This window comes from Triticum aestivum, chromosome 7B (genome assembly GCF_018294505.1).
Source record: "Triticum aestivum cultivar Chinese Spring chromosome 7B, IWGSC CS RefSeq v2.1, whole genome shotgun sequence".
Classification (NCBI taxonomy): domain Eukaryota; kingdom Viridiplantae; phylum Streptophyta; class Magnoliopsida; order Poales; family Poaceae; genus Triticum; species Triticum aestivum.
Window position 1 is genome coordinate 611,593,630 of NC_057813.1, and position 16,634 is coordinate 611,610,263.

Consider the following 16,634-nt stretch of genomic DNA (forward strand, 5'->3'; position numbering starts at 1 on the left):
CACTCGCAAACTTTGCTAGTTTCCGGAAATCGTATATCATGTTCCTCTCCCTTATCTGCTTCTTTGATTGAGGAGGCATTTCATCCGGTTGCTCATAACCATTCCTTGGCGCAGTAGGTACAGCACTAGGTGTCCACCGGCTTAGCAGGTACCTTCCCGGTATGACATCAACTCCAATATGTTTGAACACCTTGAGGATGTGGCAACAGAGGATGCCGTCCTTGTCCATTTTACAGCACTCACAGAAATAGGAACCCTCCTCCACCCTTGCCTGCACCAAGTAGTTTCGAGAATAATATTTGGCAACAAATTCCTGGTTCGGTCTGAGCTCAAATATATCAGCACCAACATGGAATGCATTATAACGTCCAATCAGCTCAAATTCTTCTCTGAACTTGCTGTAAAGGTCCCTAGTATAGGTTTTGTAAGCTTGCTTCTCTATTGGGAAGTTGGACCACAGCTCAATCTCAAGGTGTTTTATCCTGTAATCATTGCAGCCTTCCTTGGCAAGGATGTGGTTCTGGATTTTTTCATATTGCTTGACGAAGTTCAGCATTGAGCTGTGTGGGTTCACATATCTTTTCAGGATGGCGTTGAACCCCTCACTACGATGTATAGACTGTAGGAACGGGAAGAATATGTGTTTGAAGTAGCACGGCACCCAAGTTGACCTGTATTCGTACAACTTCTCAAAGTGCGTGTGTATCATAGCCTCGTACTTCACCATTAACCCAGCCAAATTCTACTCAAACTCGTCTATAGTGAAGCTGAAGTCAACACACTTGTTTAAATCATCAGAGAGTCCTGGATTCTAGCACAGCAGCCAACCAACTTTTTCCTGAGCCTTTTTCATGAGGTGCCATCGACAACAGTGGTGGACGGTGGTTGGAAAGATGCTATGTATTGACTGCCTCGTTGCACCATCCTGATCGGTGATGAAGTTGTTAGGAGGTTTGCCATCCATAGCCTCTAGGAATGCTCCAAAGACCCAATCAAAGCTCGATGCCAACTCCTGTCTCACAAACGCGCAACCCAGCATGAAAGATTGGCCATGTCGGTTTATTCCTATGAAGGCGCAAACGGCATATTGTACATGTTGGTCATGTAGGTGGTGTCAAACGATATGCAATCGTGGTACGCCTCCACATAAGCTTTTCGAGCTAAGCCATCCACCCAAAATATGTTGACTACTCTGTCCTCTTCATCATATTTCACCTTATAGAAGAAGTCTGGATCGGTTTTTTGTATATATCCTTGAAGTGCGCAATTGTCTCAATCAGATCACCCTCCTTTGTGTCATCTCTACGGAAACTTGTACAAAGATTTGTTATTGCCTTTGGTCCGAATGGCACCATCATCTCAGATCCATAGAACTCTGCTATTACATGCATCATACGTCCTGCATAATACAAAAACAAACAGTATATCCTTTTTTTAGTTGTACGAATGTGCACATCCAGCTGCACAGTAATAGGACATGTGTTGGCACAGAAGATAATCGCAGGAAATGGACACCTAGCTGCACCTTTTTAAAAACACTTTTGCACTTTTTGCATACAGAACATTGTGTAGTTGCACAGTAAAGACAATCTAGTTGCACAACAAGCACCAAAAGTGATATACAAAACAGCATGGGAAGTTGGACACCAGTTGCACAGTTATGTCATTTCGGTTGCACAGTAGTACCATAACAGTTGCACACTGGACTGCCTAGAGGAAAACTTAATTCTTTAAGGGATGGATCATGTGCACGAATGCGCACATCCAGCTGCACAGTAATAGGACAGGTGTTGGCACAGAAGATAATCGCAGGAAATGGACACCTAGCTGCACCTTTTTAAAAACACTTTTGCACTTTTTGCATACAAGACATTGTGTAGTTGCACAGTAAAGACAATCTAGTTGCACAACAAGCACCAAATGTGATATACAAATAGCATGGGACGTTGGACACCAGTTGCACAGTTAAGTCATTTCAGTTGCATAGTAGTACCATAACAGTTGCACACTGGACTGCCTAGAGGAAAACTTAATTCTTTAAGGGATATAGAAAAACACCACACCTGTAGTCAAGTTGCAGTTATACAAGATGCGCGGAAACTCCTTTTCATCAGGTGAGATGCCTTGGTGGGATCTCAAGTATTTGGACAATGAAGGTTTGTTCACGAGCGGATGATTGTGGTCACGAACAAAGTGCGTCACCTCCCATCGCCCATCTATCAGCTTCACCCACATTTTCGCTTTGCACTAAGTCTGCTTTATTGTCTCACGTTTGCGCTTCTTCTTCTTCTTACTAGTACCAGCCTACTCTTCAGCAAATATTGGAGGTTCTTCTTCCATCTCCTCATCACTGTCAACAGATTTTGGATCTGGAATAGGGTCCAAGACAGGAGGAGCCTCAGCTCCTCCATCATCAGCTTTGGGCTTCTTGAACTTGTTGCAGCAAAACTGTTGTTTTATCAATTCATTGGTGCGGGGTGTCCGTTTAGATGTGTTCATCTTGATAGAGAAACCCATCTGTAGTGCATAGCTGTTGTAGTGATCCTTAGCAATTTGAAGGTTGTCAAACCTCATGCCAACATAGGGTTCCATAGGTTGAGAACCAGCCTCAGCCTCTCCTTCTTCTTCTTGCACAGCTCCGTCAACGGCCCCAGCTCCTAGCTCAGTCCTGGTTGGACCAGGAACATTTGCCTCGGTTCCCGTGTCATCTAGAGTATGGCTCTCTGACTGCAAAGACACCACTACAGGGGCACCACAGGTTGATAGTTGGCCTGCCACATTGTCATGGCCCATAGGGTTTCCACCACGACTTGCTTGCGTGTAGTAAACCAATCGCCCATTTTCTCTCCAATTTCCTTGTGATATGCTGGGTTGCTGTTGATCTATATCATGAGGAAGCTCATTGAGATCAGGAGGCAATTCATTGAGGTCAAGCATTCTTTTCCTTTTTTGGATGCTACCACACACTCACTGCACATATATAAAAAGAAGAAAGTGATGTCATCAGTTATTAATGATATAAAAGAGTGTTTCAAACAACTTAAAAACTTAGTAAATAGGCAGTTGCACACCATTTTATGACAATCTTAGTTCCAAAAGCAACATGTCTATAGCAGAATCTTTTATTATAACATGCATGCATTTTTTTGTTTTTGCACAGAGTTGTTATGTTAGTTGCACAATTTGCAGTAAATAGTTGGCAAGAACTTGACTTCTTTTTACTACAGAGTTTTCTGACTTTTTCCTCTGCTTTTGTTGCAATGATCCGCAGGGTTTCCGTTGACAAGGAGCTTATTCAGATTTTTCTGCACATAATTGGGACACAATTTGATGCTACTTTTGCAGATGCAAAATCCAGGTAAAAGAAGAAAGAAGAATTTGATGACATACTATAGATATATGTTTTTTGTCGCCATTTCTGTTTCTACTTCCAGTATATTCGAACATATTTTTACACTATAGCTTTGCAATAGGTGTGCTACCAGAATATATGTGTGGGACAAGCATATATGCGTGACTACTTTAATGTGGTTTTATGGCTTCAATAACCTTGTTTATTTATCTGTTGCACATATTCCTGCAGAAGTTGTCGTACTGCAGTTTTTTGGTTTTGGATAGAATAGATCTTTGAGTTGGCTAGGATGCATATATCAGTTGGCCAGCATGCAAGTTTAGTTGGACAGTCAATATGTTCAGTTTTGCTAGAATAGATGTTTCAATTTCCCAGGATGCATATATCAGTTGGCCAGCATGCATGTTGAGTTGCACAGTCCATGTATTTAGTTGGATAGAATAGATGTTTCAATTTCCTAGGATGCATATATTAGTTGGCCAGCATGCATGTTCAGTTGCACAGCCAATGTGTTTAGTTGGCTAAAATAGATGTTTGAATTTTCATGGATCCATATATCATTTTGGCCAGGATGCATGTTCTGTTGCACAGCCAATGTATTTAGCTGGCTAGAACAGACATTTCAGTTGGCCAGGATGCATATATCAGCTTGGCCAGGATGCATGTTCTGTTGCACAGTCAATGTGTTTAGCTGGCTAGAATAGACGTTTCAGTTGGCCAGGATGCATATATCAGTTGGCCAGCATGCATGTTCCGTTGCACAATCAATGTGTTCAGCTGGCTAGAATAGACGTTTCAGTTGGCCAAGATGTATATATCCAGTTGGCAAGCATGCATGTTCAGTTGGTTAGAATCATGTATTAGTTGGCCAGAAAATATGTCTTAGTTGACTTGTTGAACACATAAAAGGGGCAGGGGAAACTTGCTTGGCATGCATATTTAGAAAAACACGTTCAATTTCGATCTGGGAACCCTAAGTTAGTGTGCAGATGCACTCAGGGGGGAGGGGGGCCTGGTGTGATGTTCACAATAGGGTGATGTTTCAGATCTACTCTTTTTTTGAAGCAGATTCTCCATGGATTTGCTAATGGATCCATGGAGGAGGGTGTTTTATAGATGCAGTACAAGAAAGGGGAGAACTGAAGAGGGGTAGAGAGGAAGTACTTGCCTGATGTTTGTTGCCTGGTACGGGTCTGATCACCTTGCCTTTTAGATCAATTTGTTGAAGCAGATTCATCTATCTTTCTGCTCCCATGACGGCTATACAGGAGGAGGAAGAAGGAGCTTTGAATCCCTTTCTTTCGTGCAGGTCAAGAAAGCAGCGTGAGATTGCCTGGGCGAGCGGGCGTGGGAGGGGTTGGGACATGGGGGCGAGCGAGTTTGTGGACAGCTGGGCACGTGGGGGGATCACTTTTTGTTCGGGATTGGGCGCTGGAATCGCTCGGTTTGGTGGCAGCTCGATCCTGCTTTTTCTATACCGCGCGGGGACAGGAAGTTGCCTTTTATGACCGGCCGCTCGATCGCGCTAGTGGGCAGCCGGCCGCCCACTAGATGCGTCCTTCTTTATTTCGGACTATTCTTTTTATTTATTTTGATCAAACTGATTCCATATGGTTAGAGTTTGCATGGACACTTTAGAGCTTCTGTCTTGTTACAATTGTTTGAGAGAGTTAGAAGTTGTTTCCAGTGTATTTTGTTTTGTTTTTTTTTTGCGAGAAAATTTCCGATCTATTCATCTTCAATCATGGCAGTACAACGAAATACTAGAAATAAAAGAAATCACATTCAGATCCATAGACCACCTAGCGACAACTACCAGCACTGAAGCGAGCCGAAGGCGCTCCGCCGTCATCGCCCCTCCATCGCCGGAGTCGGGCACAACTTGTTGTAGTAGACAGTCGGGAAGTCGTCGTGCTAAGTCCCCGTAGGACCAGCGCACCAGAACAGCAACCGCCGCAGATGAAGAATAATGTAGATCAGAAAAATCCAATCCGAAGACACACGAACATAGACAAATAACAGACAAGATCCGAGCAAATCCACACGCCAACCGAAGACACACGAACGCAAAGATAAATCCACACGACAAGATCCGAGCAAATCCAATCCGAAGACACACGAACGCAAAGATAGATCCGCCGGAGACACACCCCCACACGCCAACCAACGATGCTAGACGCATCGCCGGAACGGGGGCTAGGCGGGAAGACCTTTATTCGATCTTCAGGGAGCCGCCGCCATCTTGTCTTCCTGAGCAGGACACAAACCCTAGCAAAACTAAAAGAAACAATTAAAAACGGAGCCCTCCCGTCGACCCTTGCCGAGATCCACTGCGCCCCCGTGGCCCTAAGGCCATCGGAAAGGATGCGGACCTGCGGCGGCGGCGGCGGCGGCAGGAGGCAAAAACCCTAGCCTTTTGTGGAGGAGAAGGAGGAGGCCAGTGTATTTTGTTTGAGGAGACAAAATATGTTCCATGCGACCAGAGAAGTGTTTCTAGTGTATCGGTGACGTATGTCGTACAAAATAAAATTTTATTTCCATCAAACATTTCACAAAAAATTAGAACTTGCTTCCGAAGAAAATACAAAATAAAATATGTTCCCTGCCCAGCCGCCGCGGCGTCCACCATGCCCATTCCAGAATCCAGGCGGCTAACGACAGCAGCGCCACGGCTGCTGCTGCGCCGGCGATGCTCCACGGAGAGGAATCCCCCAGCATGTGGAGACCTCGAGTTGGCTTGAGTGGAGAGGAGGAGTTCAGGAACCGTACGTAGTACGATCGTATCGCGGATTCGCAGCACGGGTCTGAGTGAAGTTAAATACAGGCCGCCGGTTGGCTTCACATGTCTGCAGTTTTGCTTCGAGGTTTTGGCTCAATTGGTGCGAGTGTGAATAGCCTCGAGAAATTAGTTACGTGACTTTTCTAGCCATCTTTTTTTTTTTGAGGGAGACTTTTGCAGCCATCTAGAAAGCCAGAGAAGTATGGGAGACACACCGGAGATGGCGACTACATAAACTGATCAAGTGGCGCTGGTGATCACGTATAACGATCGAGCAAAAGCCGAACATGTAGTACGTGTGTACTTGGGGAAAATGCTATTCTGAACTCGAGCTCAGATGAGCTCCATATCAGAGCCGTCAGCTCCCGCTAAGATTCGCACCATCCAGCGTATTTCCATCTGTATTCGAAATAGTATATGCAACCTATGGCCCACTGACCTATCTCCTTTAATGTAACGTCGGTCGTCCCTCCGCCAGGCGGCTCAGCCCGTGCGACCCGTCATGGGCCACGGCTCAGACGTTATGCTACAAACGGCGGTCAACTGACCGGCCCATTTATTGCGCGCTCCAGCCAACGGATCCATCCTTTTGCCGGAAGTTTCGTTCCCTTCCCAACCCCCTACCCTTATCTTCTTCATTCTCGCCGGCAAGAACCAGATCCGGAGACGATAACTACCTCCTCTTCGTCGTCGCAGCATGACGATGTACTCCCACTGATTCTTTGCCCCACCTGCGGCGATCCCCTTTGTGAACATCCACATGCTTGTTGCAGGCTGGTTATGTCTGTTCTTGAGATCCACGGACACGTACCTGCCGGAGCTGAGTCGCCATGGCTTATTCCAGCCATAGGTGCTGCACGCCTGCACCAGCCTCTAGCCGTGCACACATCCGCTTCCCTTCACCGGAGATCCAGGCACGAACACAGTCTCTTGGACGGCAGCCAGGCGGAGATTCAACCAGCTTCAGCAGCCCTGCCCCCTTGCGCGGCATCTCACTGCTGCTCGACGGACAGCAAACGCACAGCACTGCTGCTTGCCGGCACCAACCTGAATACCTGATCCTGGTCATCGCTATGTTGTTCTTAATCTTCCTGCAGCGCAGCAGTTAGTACCGTGTAGAAAGTCCTGTACTATGGAGAGTCGTCTAGTGCTTATAATTATCTAATTCCAGTTTGTAGCACGGACCTGTGTGAGCCGTCATGCCCTGACCAAGTAGCAATGATGTATTTTGCGTCAGGTCACTAATATGTAATCATGGTTATCTCTAAATAATATTCATCTAGCTCTTTCTTTAATGATCTCATGAGACCCCATTCAGTTGGCTTGTTTGGTGTGTGTTTTGTACATGAATATTTCTAGGAAGCTTAGGCATGTGTTGCAACACAGAAATTATAAGTTCAGATATACTCATACATTTGTATTTATAGCACATAAAAGAAGAAATGCGAAGATATAGCCTGATGGCATGTCAAATGCTATACAGAAAACTCTTATTATGGCCAGCGCCGTCCTCTACCCCCCACTGAGCAGACCCTCGCCTTCATCATCACCTGCTTGATCAGCTGCTCATCAGCGCCATCGTAGTAGTCCTTGACGTAGACCACGACCCTCTACTGTTAATAGGCTGCATTTCAGCCATGCTTTCTGAACTAAATTAAATTCTAAATCATGAAAAAGTGAAAACAAAATTTGCAAAGACATGGGATGGATCCTGTCAGTGAAGCCCACCAAAACGTTACCTTGTGAACCAACAGAAACCTTGGAAAATGGAGATGCATAATCTCAGTAAGCATATCAACACTACCTCTTACAAAGCAAAAATGTGTTCAATCATAACGCCCTTTAACAGTTGATTACTCATTTGTATCAAAAGTCAGACTAAGAAAACAGTAGGTACGTTTGTGCGTAGACCGGAGTGTTGTTTTCTTTTACAGGAGGTTGATTCATCATTAAGGAAAAGTGAATCGCATTAAAACTACGCATCGGCCCAAGGAACATCCCAGAGAAAAGAATCCATCAACTTATAAGAATATTTCCACATTGTCGAATAACAATCAGGAAAACAGAGACAGTTTATCAGAAGGTCAAGCAAGTATAAGCATATTTATCACAGGTAGTTCCTTTCACGAATAAATGTCATAGATGAATGAATATTATCCCGAGATACTGGCTATAGAGGTACAGGTAGGAGCGTAGACCATGGACTAAGGAGATTACTTCATATAATACATCTTCGCCAAAGTTTGTTCGAACTAACTCTCAAACATTTTCAATGAAGTCTCAATGAGAACCTGCGATGGAAAAAAGAACACCTACATTATTTTTGGGATTAGGGGCCTGTGGGAGCATAGTAATGTTGGGATCAGGGGTTTTATGTTACTAATGGGAGTGTAGTAATGTTGCGATTAGGTATTCTTTGACAAATGGACATCCTTGAATCATATATACTACACTGCTGTGAGAATAAATGTAGATCTCTTGAGGGGGGAAGTACATGCTCCAAGAGAAATGCCGTTGAATAAGTAAATCAAAAGTTAAATACATGTTATGAGTATCACCTCACAATGCTCAACAGTTCTTGCTGCCATTTAATCGGGTCCTTCTTGCTATCAGATGCAACCTGTGTGTCTTATGAACCCTCACGTTCTTTGTTAGTTACATTATCCATGTTAACTGATGCCTCATCCTAAAACAAAAAAAAAACATTTTTTGGGGGCCTGTTTCTCTCCAAAGTACTTAAGAGCACTGTTGGAAAAGGCAGTGCCTAGGAGGCGCTTAGGCACGCCTAGGCGCTAGGCAATGGCCAAATGCCTCGCCTAGGGCATGAATGGAGGTCTAGGTAGGGAAAGCAAGGAATTGTCCACCCAAGCAAGAAATCATGCCACATACTGCACTGACATGACGAACGTGTTATATTCCAATGGCAGTAGATGGTAACTAACTTATTTATATGCCCTAAACTAATATCAACAACCATATAATAATCAAAAATACACTAGGAGTAAAAACTATATTACCGCCTAGGCCGTGCCTAGGGCGCTTAGGCACTGCCTAGGCACTAGGCGAAGGCCAACCGCCTCGCTTACGCCTACCGCCTTTTCCAACCTTGCTTAAGAGTTAATAGAATAGGTAATTTTCCTTTTGAGATAAGGGAAGGGACGTTGTAATTCAGATAAATCAAATCAGTCGGAGTAGAATAACGTGAGCCATGTGGGTGAAATATCTGCAGCAATGGGCATGTCCCGTTCTGTTCCAGCAAGGAGCTCCATAATAAATAGTCTCATGTGAATATAACTAACAATTAAAAGTGCTTCGAATTCCTTTTACCTTGTCAAATATGAGTTCCTTTAACTACTTTGTCAGCTCTTCAATTATAACCTACAAATATTGAAAGTAAGCTAATAAGCATCGTCTCTTCAGATTACTTGTAATGGCAGCATAACACCTGGTTCAAGCAAACGATTGGTGCTGGCTAACCTCAGTAACAAGTTTTGTGTTATCAACAATGGAGAGAAGACATACAACGAACTTGAGGAAAAAAGACATGTTCTCAGTTGATGATTAATTGCTTGGGAGCATAAAACCAACCAAAGTTTCTATGCACTGGGAGAATGTTTGTATAGGTTAGAGCATAGAATTCACACAGTATGATCCTATTTAAACACTAAAATATATTACATATATAGACATCACTTACAAGACATACATAATCACTGAGAGCGAGCCTCATAATCTTCTTCCTGTCCTGAACTGAAATGCATTATCGTGTTAAATAGCAAAAGCACATTGAAAATAAGCAAGAAGGAAAATACTACTGAATATGCACCGTGAGGAGGCTCCAATGTGCTTCTGCCATTTAACACAGTAAGCAAACTTAATCGGATTTACACATAGTTTGAGAGGATGAGTATTATGAACATTGGAAATACTACGGAATATGCAGCACGCTCTAGATCCGTGGTTCAGTCTTTCAGTTCATAGATTCCTAGGTTCATAGATTCGAACATTCAATCTTTACAATCAGCAGTACTTCTAGATTCACATATTCGAAGATTCAATCTCTACAATCAGCAGTACATCTAGATTCACATATTCAACGGATTTTCTAGGGAACGAACTGTCCACCGGGTTCCATATTAAATTAGTCCACATCCATACTTTGGCAGACTGTATTTCTTACTTAGCAGCACAAGCATACTAGATCTTCGCATGATCTTGCTGAGAGTCAGTACAGCTTTCCAGTTTACTCAGTGGCTGGCCTTGCTGCTAGTTGCTGCAGTCACTACCGGACTCGCGGCCTATGCCTACGGCCCAGGGCCGTCGGCATAGGTCCTCTGCCGTCGGCATAGATCTATGCCTACGGCTGCCGTCGGCATAGACCCGTCGGCGTAGATCACGTCAGCGTAGTCTTGTCAGACCGTCGGCGTAGAATAGCCGTCGGCATAGGGGCCTATGCCGACGGCCGGGCGTCAGCCGTCGGCATAGTTTAGCCGTCGGCAGTGTTTTTCGCCTGACGGCAACGGACGGCGCCGTCAAAAGCGCCCACGATTCACGGGAAGCCACGTGGCAGAGGTATGCCGACGGCTTGGCCGTCGGCATAGGTGGAAATCTATGCCGACGGCCAAGCCGTCAGCATATCTCTGCCACGTGGCATTCCCTGGTGCCTCCTGGTGGCATGGCTATGCCTACGGCAAAGCCGTCGGCATAGATTCTAAGCCGTCAGCATATCTCTGCCACGTGGCATTCCCTGGTGCCTCCTGGTGGCATGGCTATGCCGACGGCTTTGCCGTAGGCATAGCCATGCCACCAGGAGGCACCAGGGAATGCCACGTGGCAGAGATATGCTGACGGCTTGGCTTTGCCGTAGGCATAGCCCTGCCACATGGCGCGCCCTTGGTGTCACGACAGCCATCTATGCCTACAGCATTGCCGTCGGCATAGTTGCTGACCAGAACCAAAAAAAAGATTAGCCAACAAGGCTAGCTATTTACAAATGCTTATACAAACATGATTCAACAACCATGGATTTGCAAACACAGACCCTAGTGTATTTTTTATGTACATAACATTTCCATTCTAAGAATCCACAACAACATTATAGGAGGCTGAGGGGCGGCGGTGGGGGAGACAAGGCTGCAACGATGGAGGTGGCATACAGTCAGTACAACAAACAGAAGATCCTACATATGAGGATGAATATGTAATCTATACATTAAATTTACCAAAAGAAAATCACCTAGAACTAAAAAGGCAGAAAATTATTGCTTTTGTTATAGATAACTTGTCATGTTGGTGCTTGAACCGAACAATACTAATAATACATACAGTACAGAGATGCTCCAGTTTCGGTTGTATCTATCAAGCATCAGTTCTTGTTCAAGGCAAGCTTCAAAGAGAAAAAGAGTGGTGCTGATTCATATGTATATATGTATATACAGAAGATGCAAGTGTCATCAAGTTCGCTTTAGTCAAAGTAAAAACAAATGGACACATACAAAACTGAACCAAGGGTGGTGCTGATTCATGTGTATGTACAGATTGAGGTGCCAGCCAGTTGGTTTCACTCAAAGTTCAACCAAAAAAAATTGACACATACAAATTGAAGAAAAGTGTGGTCCTGATTCATATGTTAGTATGTACAGGAGATGCAAGTGCCACCAAGATAGATAGTTTCAGTCAAAAGTAAAAAACAATTGGATACATACAAACTGAAGCAAACCGTCGTGCTTTTTCATGTGTACATACAAAAGATGCAAGTGGTATCCAGAATTTGGATATAGGTAGTACGCTCATGTGGTGAATTTTGTGAATCTATACTCTGCATCTACCAAAAGGATCACCCCCCTCACATGCAAATATAATTCAGTCCAATGGCTTTCTTCTCCCCTCACATGCATAAGACGAGAGCAGACCATCTAAACAGGCGGACCAGACCTTCACCTTGGGAGAGAGGCGAGTGCTACCTGTTGCCATGTCGTCGTCGAGCTCGGGTGGTCCTCCTCCTCCTCGAGCAGGACAAGGTTGTTTCTCCCCTACACTCCAATGGCCATCTTCTCCAAGGACATCTACAAGGGCAGAACACACCATTGATGCAAGTGTCACCAAGATAGTTTCAGTCAAAGTTAAAGCAAATGTAAATATGCAAACTGAACCAAACCGAGGTGCATGTTCATATGTGTGTGTATGTAGAGATGCAAGTGCAATCTGAATTTTGGGGAACCAAAGCATGGTTGTTGTCGTTGTTGTTGCTACTTTAGCAGCAACAACATCCTTGAAATCAAACGAGGGGCAAGTTGTTTTAGCAGCAGCGCATACTAGTAATTAGCTAGGACCATTATTATTGAACAACCATTCGAGGACGGTGGCAGACACATAAATCTCACAAGGCTCTACTGGAGAAACAAAAGCATAGGATATGTGATGCTGGCAATCTTAGCACAAGAAGAAAAAAACACAGCCTCTCCGATAGAATGGATGGATGCATCATGCACAATCATCGGTTCCATCATTGCAGCACTAGTTGAGCAACAAATCAAATATAACAGTAGTTCCATTCGTTCAGCCAACAAGTTAACAAAAGTTTACTTCCCACTACTAATTTTGCAACTTGTCATAATAAAGAAAACAGAGCTCGAAATCACAGCAACAAAAGCGGTAGACTGGGAGCCTAGAACCATGCAAACCAAATCGCAGAGCAGAAAAATAACAGTACTACCTGGAGCAATAAGAAACTCAACGGACTAGGGCAACATTTGGAAGGAGACAAGCAAGTACTACAACAGCTAGCTGGGCTGAATTGAAGATTAACCAAAATCATATCAAGTATTTGTTGAGCATGATTATACACGGGAAGGGGAAGGGGTTCACGGCAGGGACCTTTAGGTCATGACCTGGCTTGCATCTCTCCTCCTCATGTGCATTGGTTTGCATCCAATCCTTGCAGTCCAATCCATGGAAGTCCCTCCCTCCCTGCATCTCTAGAACAACACGACACTTAAATTTCATCAAGTTCCATTGCTACTGATAAAAGAGGAGCAAGATGTATATGCTGCATAAATCATACATGGAGAAGCAGGTTGCTTGAAAACAGAGGAGGTCCATGATGGTTGTTCTCATTCGCAACAGAAGAACTCAGAAAAATGCGCAAGTGTATGCTATCTATGGATACACCAACTCTATCAGTACCTAGCACCCAAATTAAGAAAAAAAAATCAAGTAGTTGCTTAGAACCCAAATGCATGTACACGTACTGGTCTAGGCAGACTTTTTTTTCTTTCCCTTAATTTGTGAGAAGAGTTAGACCAGATATTTTGCTCAACAAGTAGCTGGCTGTAGGAAGGGTCAAGGAGGCAACTGAAAATAAAATGTTTAGTAAATGGAAATGATTATGCCGCTGACTCAGGTACAGGCCAGCAAGCTTATCTATTCCTGTTGTCAGACATACATGTCAATTAGAGCAATTTTACTTAGTGTCTATTCCTGCACGCCTATATAAAGGGCCAAGGGCCGGGTAGCTGGACCTCACACCACAACCATTGTCTCTCTTCATTAGAGGTAGTAGTAGTAGAGCCGTAGCTGCTGGTGCAGAGCAGGCGTTAGAAATCTTGCTGCTGTGTCAAGAGAATCGGGAGAAGGCAAGCATGCGTTCCATCTAGCTTCTCTAGATGTCCTGTTCCTTCTCTTTCTTTACTCATGCCATGCCGCTGTTGCTAGTACTTCTCTATATGGCTAGTCTGTAGCACTATTCTTGTTGTTAATTCTTTCACCTCAGCTGGTGTGTCCTTGTACAGTACGCATGGTGGTTTGGTTCTGCATGCTAGTTGTGAAAGATGCATGCGTCCTATCTCCCAAGAACTCCTCTAGATTAATTTGTCTTTTCTCTCTTTCTATCTTGTACCACATGCCTTGTTCTGACTAAGTACGCCTCACTTTTACTTGTTGGACCTGTACACTCGTTATGCTAAGAATAGCACATGCAAGACTAGCTAATCTTGTGCAGAAGCTAGGGATGATATATTGGTGATCTTTTGAGATAATATTTCCTCTTCTAATGTTCCAGTCCTAATGAAAAATCTAACACTAAGGCATCACGATGGCAAAAACATTGTACCGGTCACAGTTTTTCCCTGCTACATGTGTGCTTGTTGAGTATGTTATCATACTCATTCTTGCTATCTTTTCTTTTTGCAGAGATGAGCAATGGAAATGATGGTGAACAGTAGAAGTAGTACTACGGGAGGGGATGAAATAAAGAAACTTGCATGCATGTACTAGCAAGAACACTTGTAGTCGTTCCTATGATAATGAATAAAAATGATTCCAGTGTACTACCTTGGTTAACCTGATGGCTCAACATGCTTATAAATTTGAATTGAATTTATAAGCATGTGGCAATTGTCACTGCTATGTTTTGGGGCGTGACAGATAGAAGCACTCCAAAAGCTACATAATAAATCATAGAGGCTGGCCGAACTAATTGGCGCACTCAAACGATACAAGAGAGCGGCCCGATGGACAACTAAGCAAGCATACACAGCAAGTAAAACTACATCACCAATATTATGTAATTAACTGGAAGCTCTTGTTCATCATACCAGTACAAATATACTATCTATATCTATACTTTAATCATGCAGTCAATTGAAGTAAAAGCTGGCTCGGCCAGGAATCAAGCTTAGGATGTGAATTTGTCACATGATTTGTCACAGGATCCAACTAGGCCACTGTACTTTACTTGTCAATTGGAGTAAACCGATTCTTCATGTACATTGTAAAGTAGTGCTAAAGTTCCCTTGAACGTGATTCCACGCGTACGTGCAGAATACATGTGAATATGTGTGTCCGAGTAGGACTGGAAGTAGACATGGCTAGGGGCTATATACTTATACACTGGTAAATTATGGAATTGATTGTAAGCATCAACAAAGAAAAAAAGAGATTGTCACGAGCCTATGGCCAATAACAAATTAGAGGACAAACTAAAAAAAGCTAACTAGAGATTTCCTCTCTGTGTGTATGTGTACGTTGTGCTCTGGCCGGTGGGGGGATGATAAAAAAGCAACTACTGCTATGTATGTTAGCTTGTCCATCAGGTTAGATCAAACTAGCTACCGGTGAAGGATATAGCCAGCTTCGTGTGGTGCAGTGCATCACATATTCCTCTACTTAGCAGCAGCAGTAGTGAGCAGAGGAAGGAGGCGGAGGAGATGGAGGTGCTACCTGCCGAGGTGGGTCGTCGTGGCCGTGCTTGAGCTCGGCAGCGCCCGCCTCCTCGAGCAGGACAGGGCCGCCAGCTAGGTGCGCCCCTCGTCCTCCGCCTCCTCGAGTAGGAAGGACGGCGCCCTCCTGCCGTCGCCGCCGTCCAGACCGCACCAAGGTGACCTGCAGCAAGGGAAGGAAAGGAGAAGGTGAGGTGGGGAGGGTGGATCCGGGCGAGGAAAGAGGGGAAGGACGTACCTGCGCCACGCCCGTAACGGATCTGTCGAGCTCTGGCCTCGCCGTCGCCGGATCTGGCTGATCCCGGCGATGTTAGGGGTGGCGGTCGAAACCCTAGCTAGCCACGGGGTCGGTGGAGGACGGGAGCGCCGATTCTGGACGGAGGGGAGGGTGGAGTGGACCTAGGGGAGCTCGGGGGTGTGCTGCGCGCCGCCGGAGCTCGCCGGAACCAGCCGGCGTCGGTGGTGGCGGCGGCGAGGGAGAGGGGTTCGTGGGGGAGAGAGGATTCGCGAGAGACAGAGAGGTTCATGGGGAGAGAGCGAGGTGCGAGAGACAGAGGGGTGGGCTCTTTTTTCTTTTTCTTTTTTTCTCCTTTTCTCTAGATGGATGGATGGATGGTTGTGGGGTGGACAGCTAGATGGATGGATTTGCGCCACGTCATCGATCCGTGGCACAAACGTTTCCACCAATAGAAACCAAGCTCATACAATTGTGTTTTCCCTTTTGTTTTTCTTCTATTTTTTTCTACCCTCTTGGACCGACCGTCGACGATCCGTGACGGGAGAGGAGGGCGGCGAGGAGGAGATGGTGAGGTGAGGTGGGGAGGGAATGGATCGGGGAATGGTGCGTCCGGTATGACGACTATGAGTCCGGGCGGGGACCTACGGACAGTCGCACGGAACATCTCTTCGGCTTTCCCCGTCACCGTCGACGAAGATACGTGCGACGTCCCTCAGCATCGAACGACAGCACCAAAGGAGGGGTAGGCGCCACCATCGGGGGGGGGGGCGAATGTACCTCGACGGTATGCCGGATCCAGCGGTTAAAATCTACCGAAAATCATACGATGCCGGAAATCCTCGGGACCTGGCACGGTGTCGTCATATGGCCCTTGTAGGGTGTTCTGAAAGTTTTAGCGTGTTTCGTAGAAGCCTGACCGGAAGTCGCTTGTAAACTGCACCATCTCCGAGGTACTATCTGGCTATCGAGAGAGAACGTGTCCAGTTTGTGAAGGAAGTGCGTTGCCCGTTGCTCCGTTGACCTCAAAACTTCTCGTGCTCTCAAAGG

At 45.2% G+C, this 16,634-nt stretch overlaps 1 long non-coding RNA gene across 1 annotated transcript; it reads right to left on the reverse strand.

The window, feature by feature from the left end:
* Positions 1–11,062: 11,062 nt before the first annotated feature.
* LOC123159091 (uncharacterized) lies at positions 11,063–15,900 on the reverse strand. Its single transcript, XR_006479509.1, has 5 exons — positions 15,588–15,900; positions 15,351–15,512; positions 13,008–13,108; positions 12,095–12,196; positions 11,063–11,264 (listed from the first exon to the last, which is right to left on the reverse strand). It is a non-coding gene; the product is annotated as an uncharacterized lncRNA (long non-coding RNA).
* Positions 15,901–16,634: the final 734 nt, after the last annotated feature.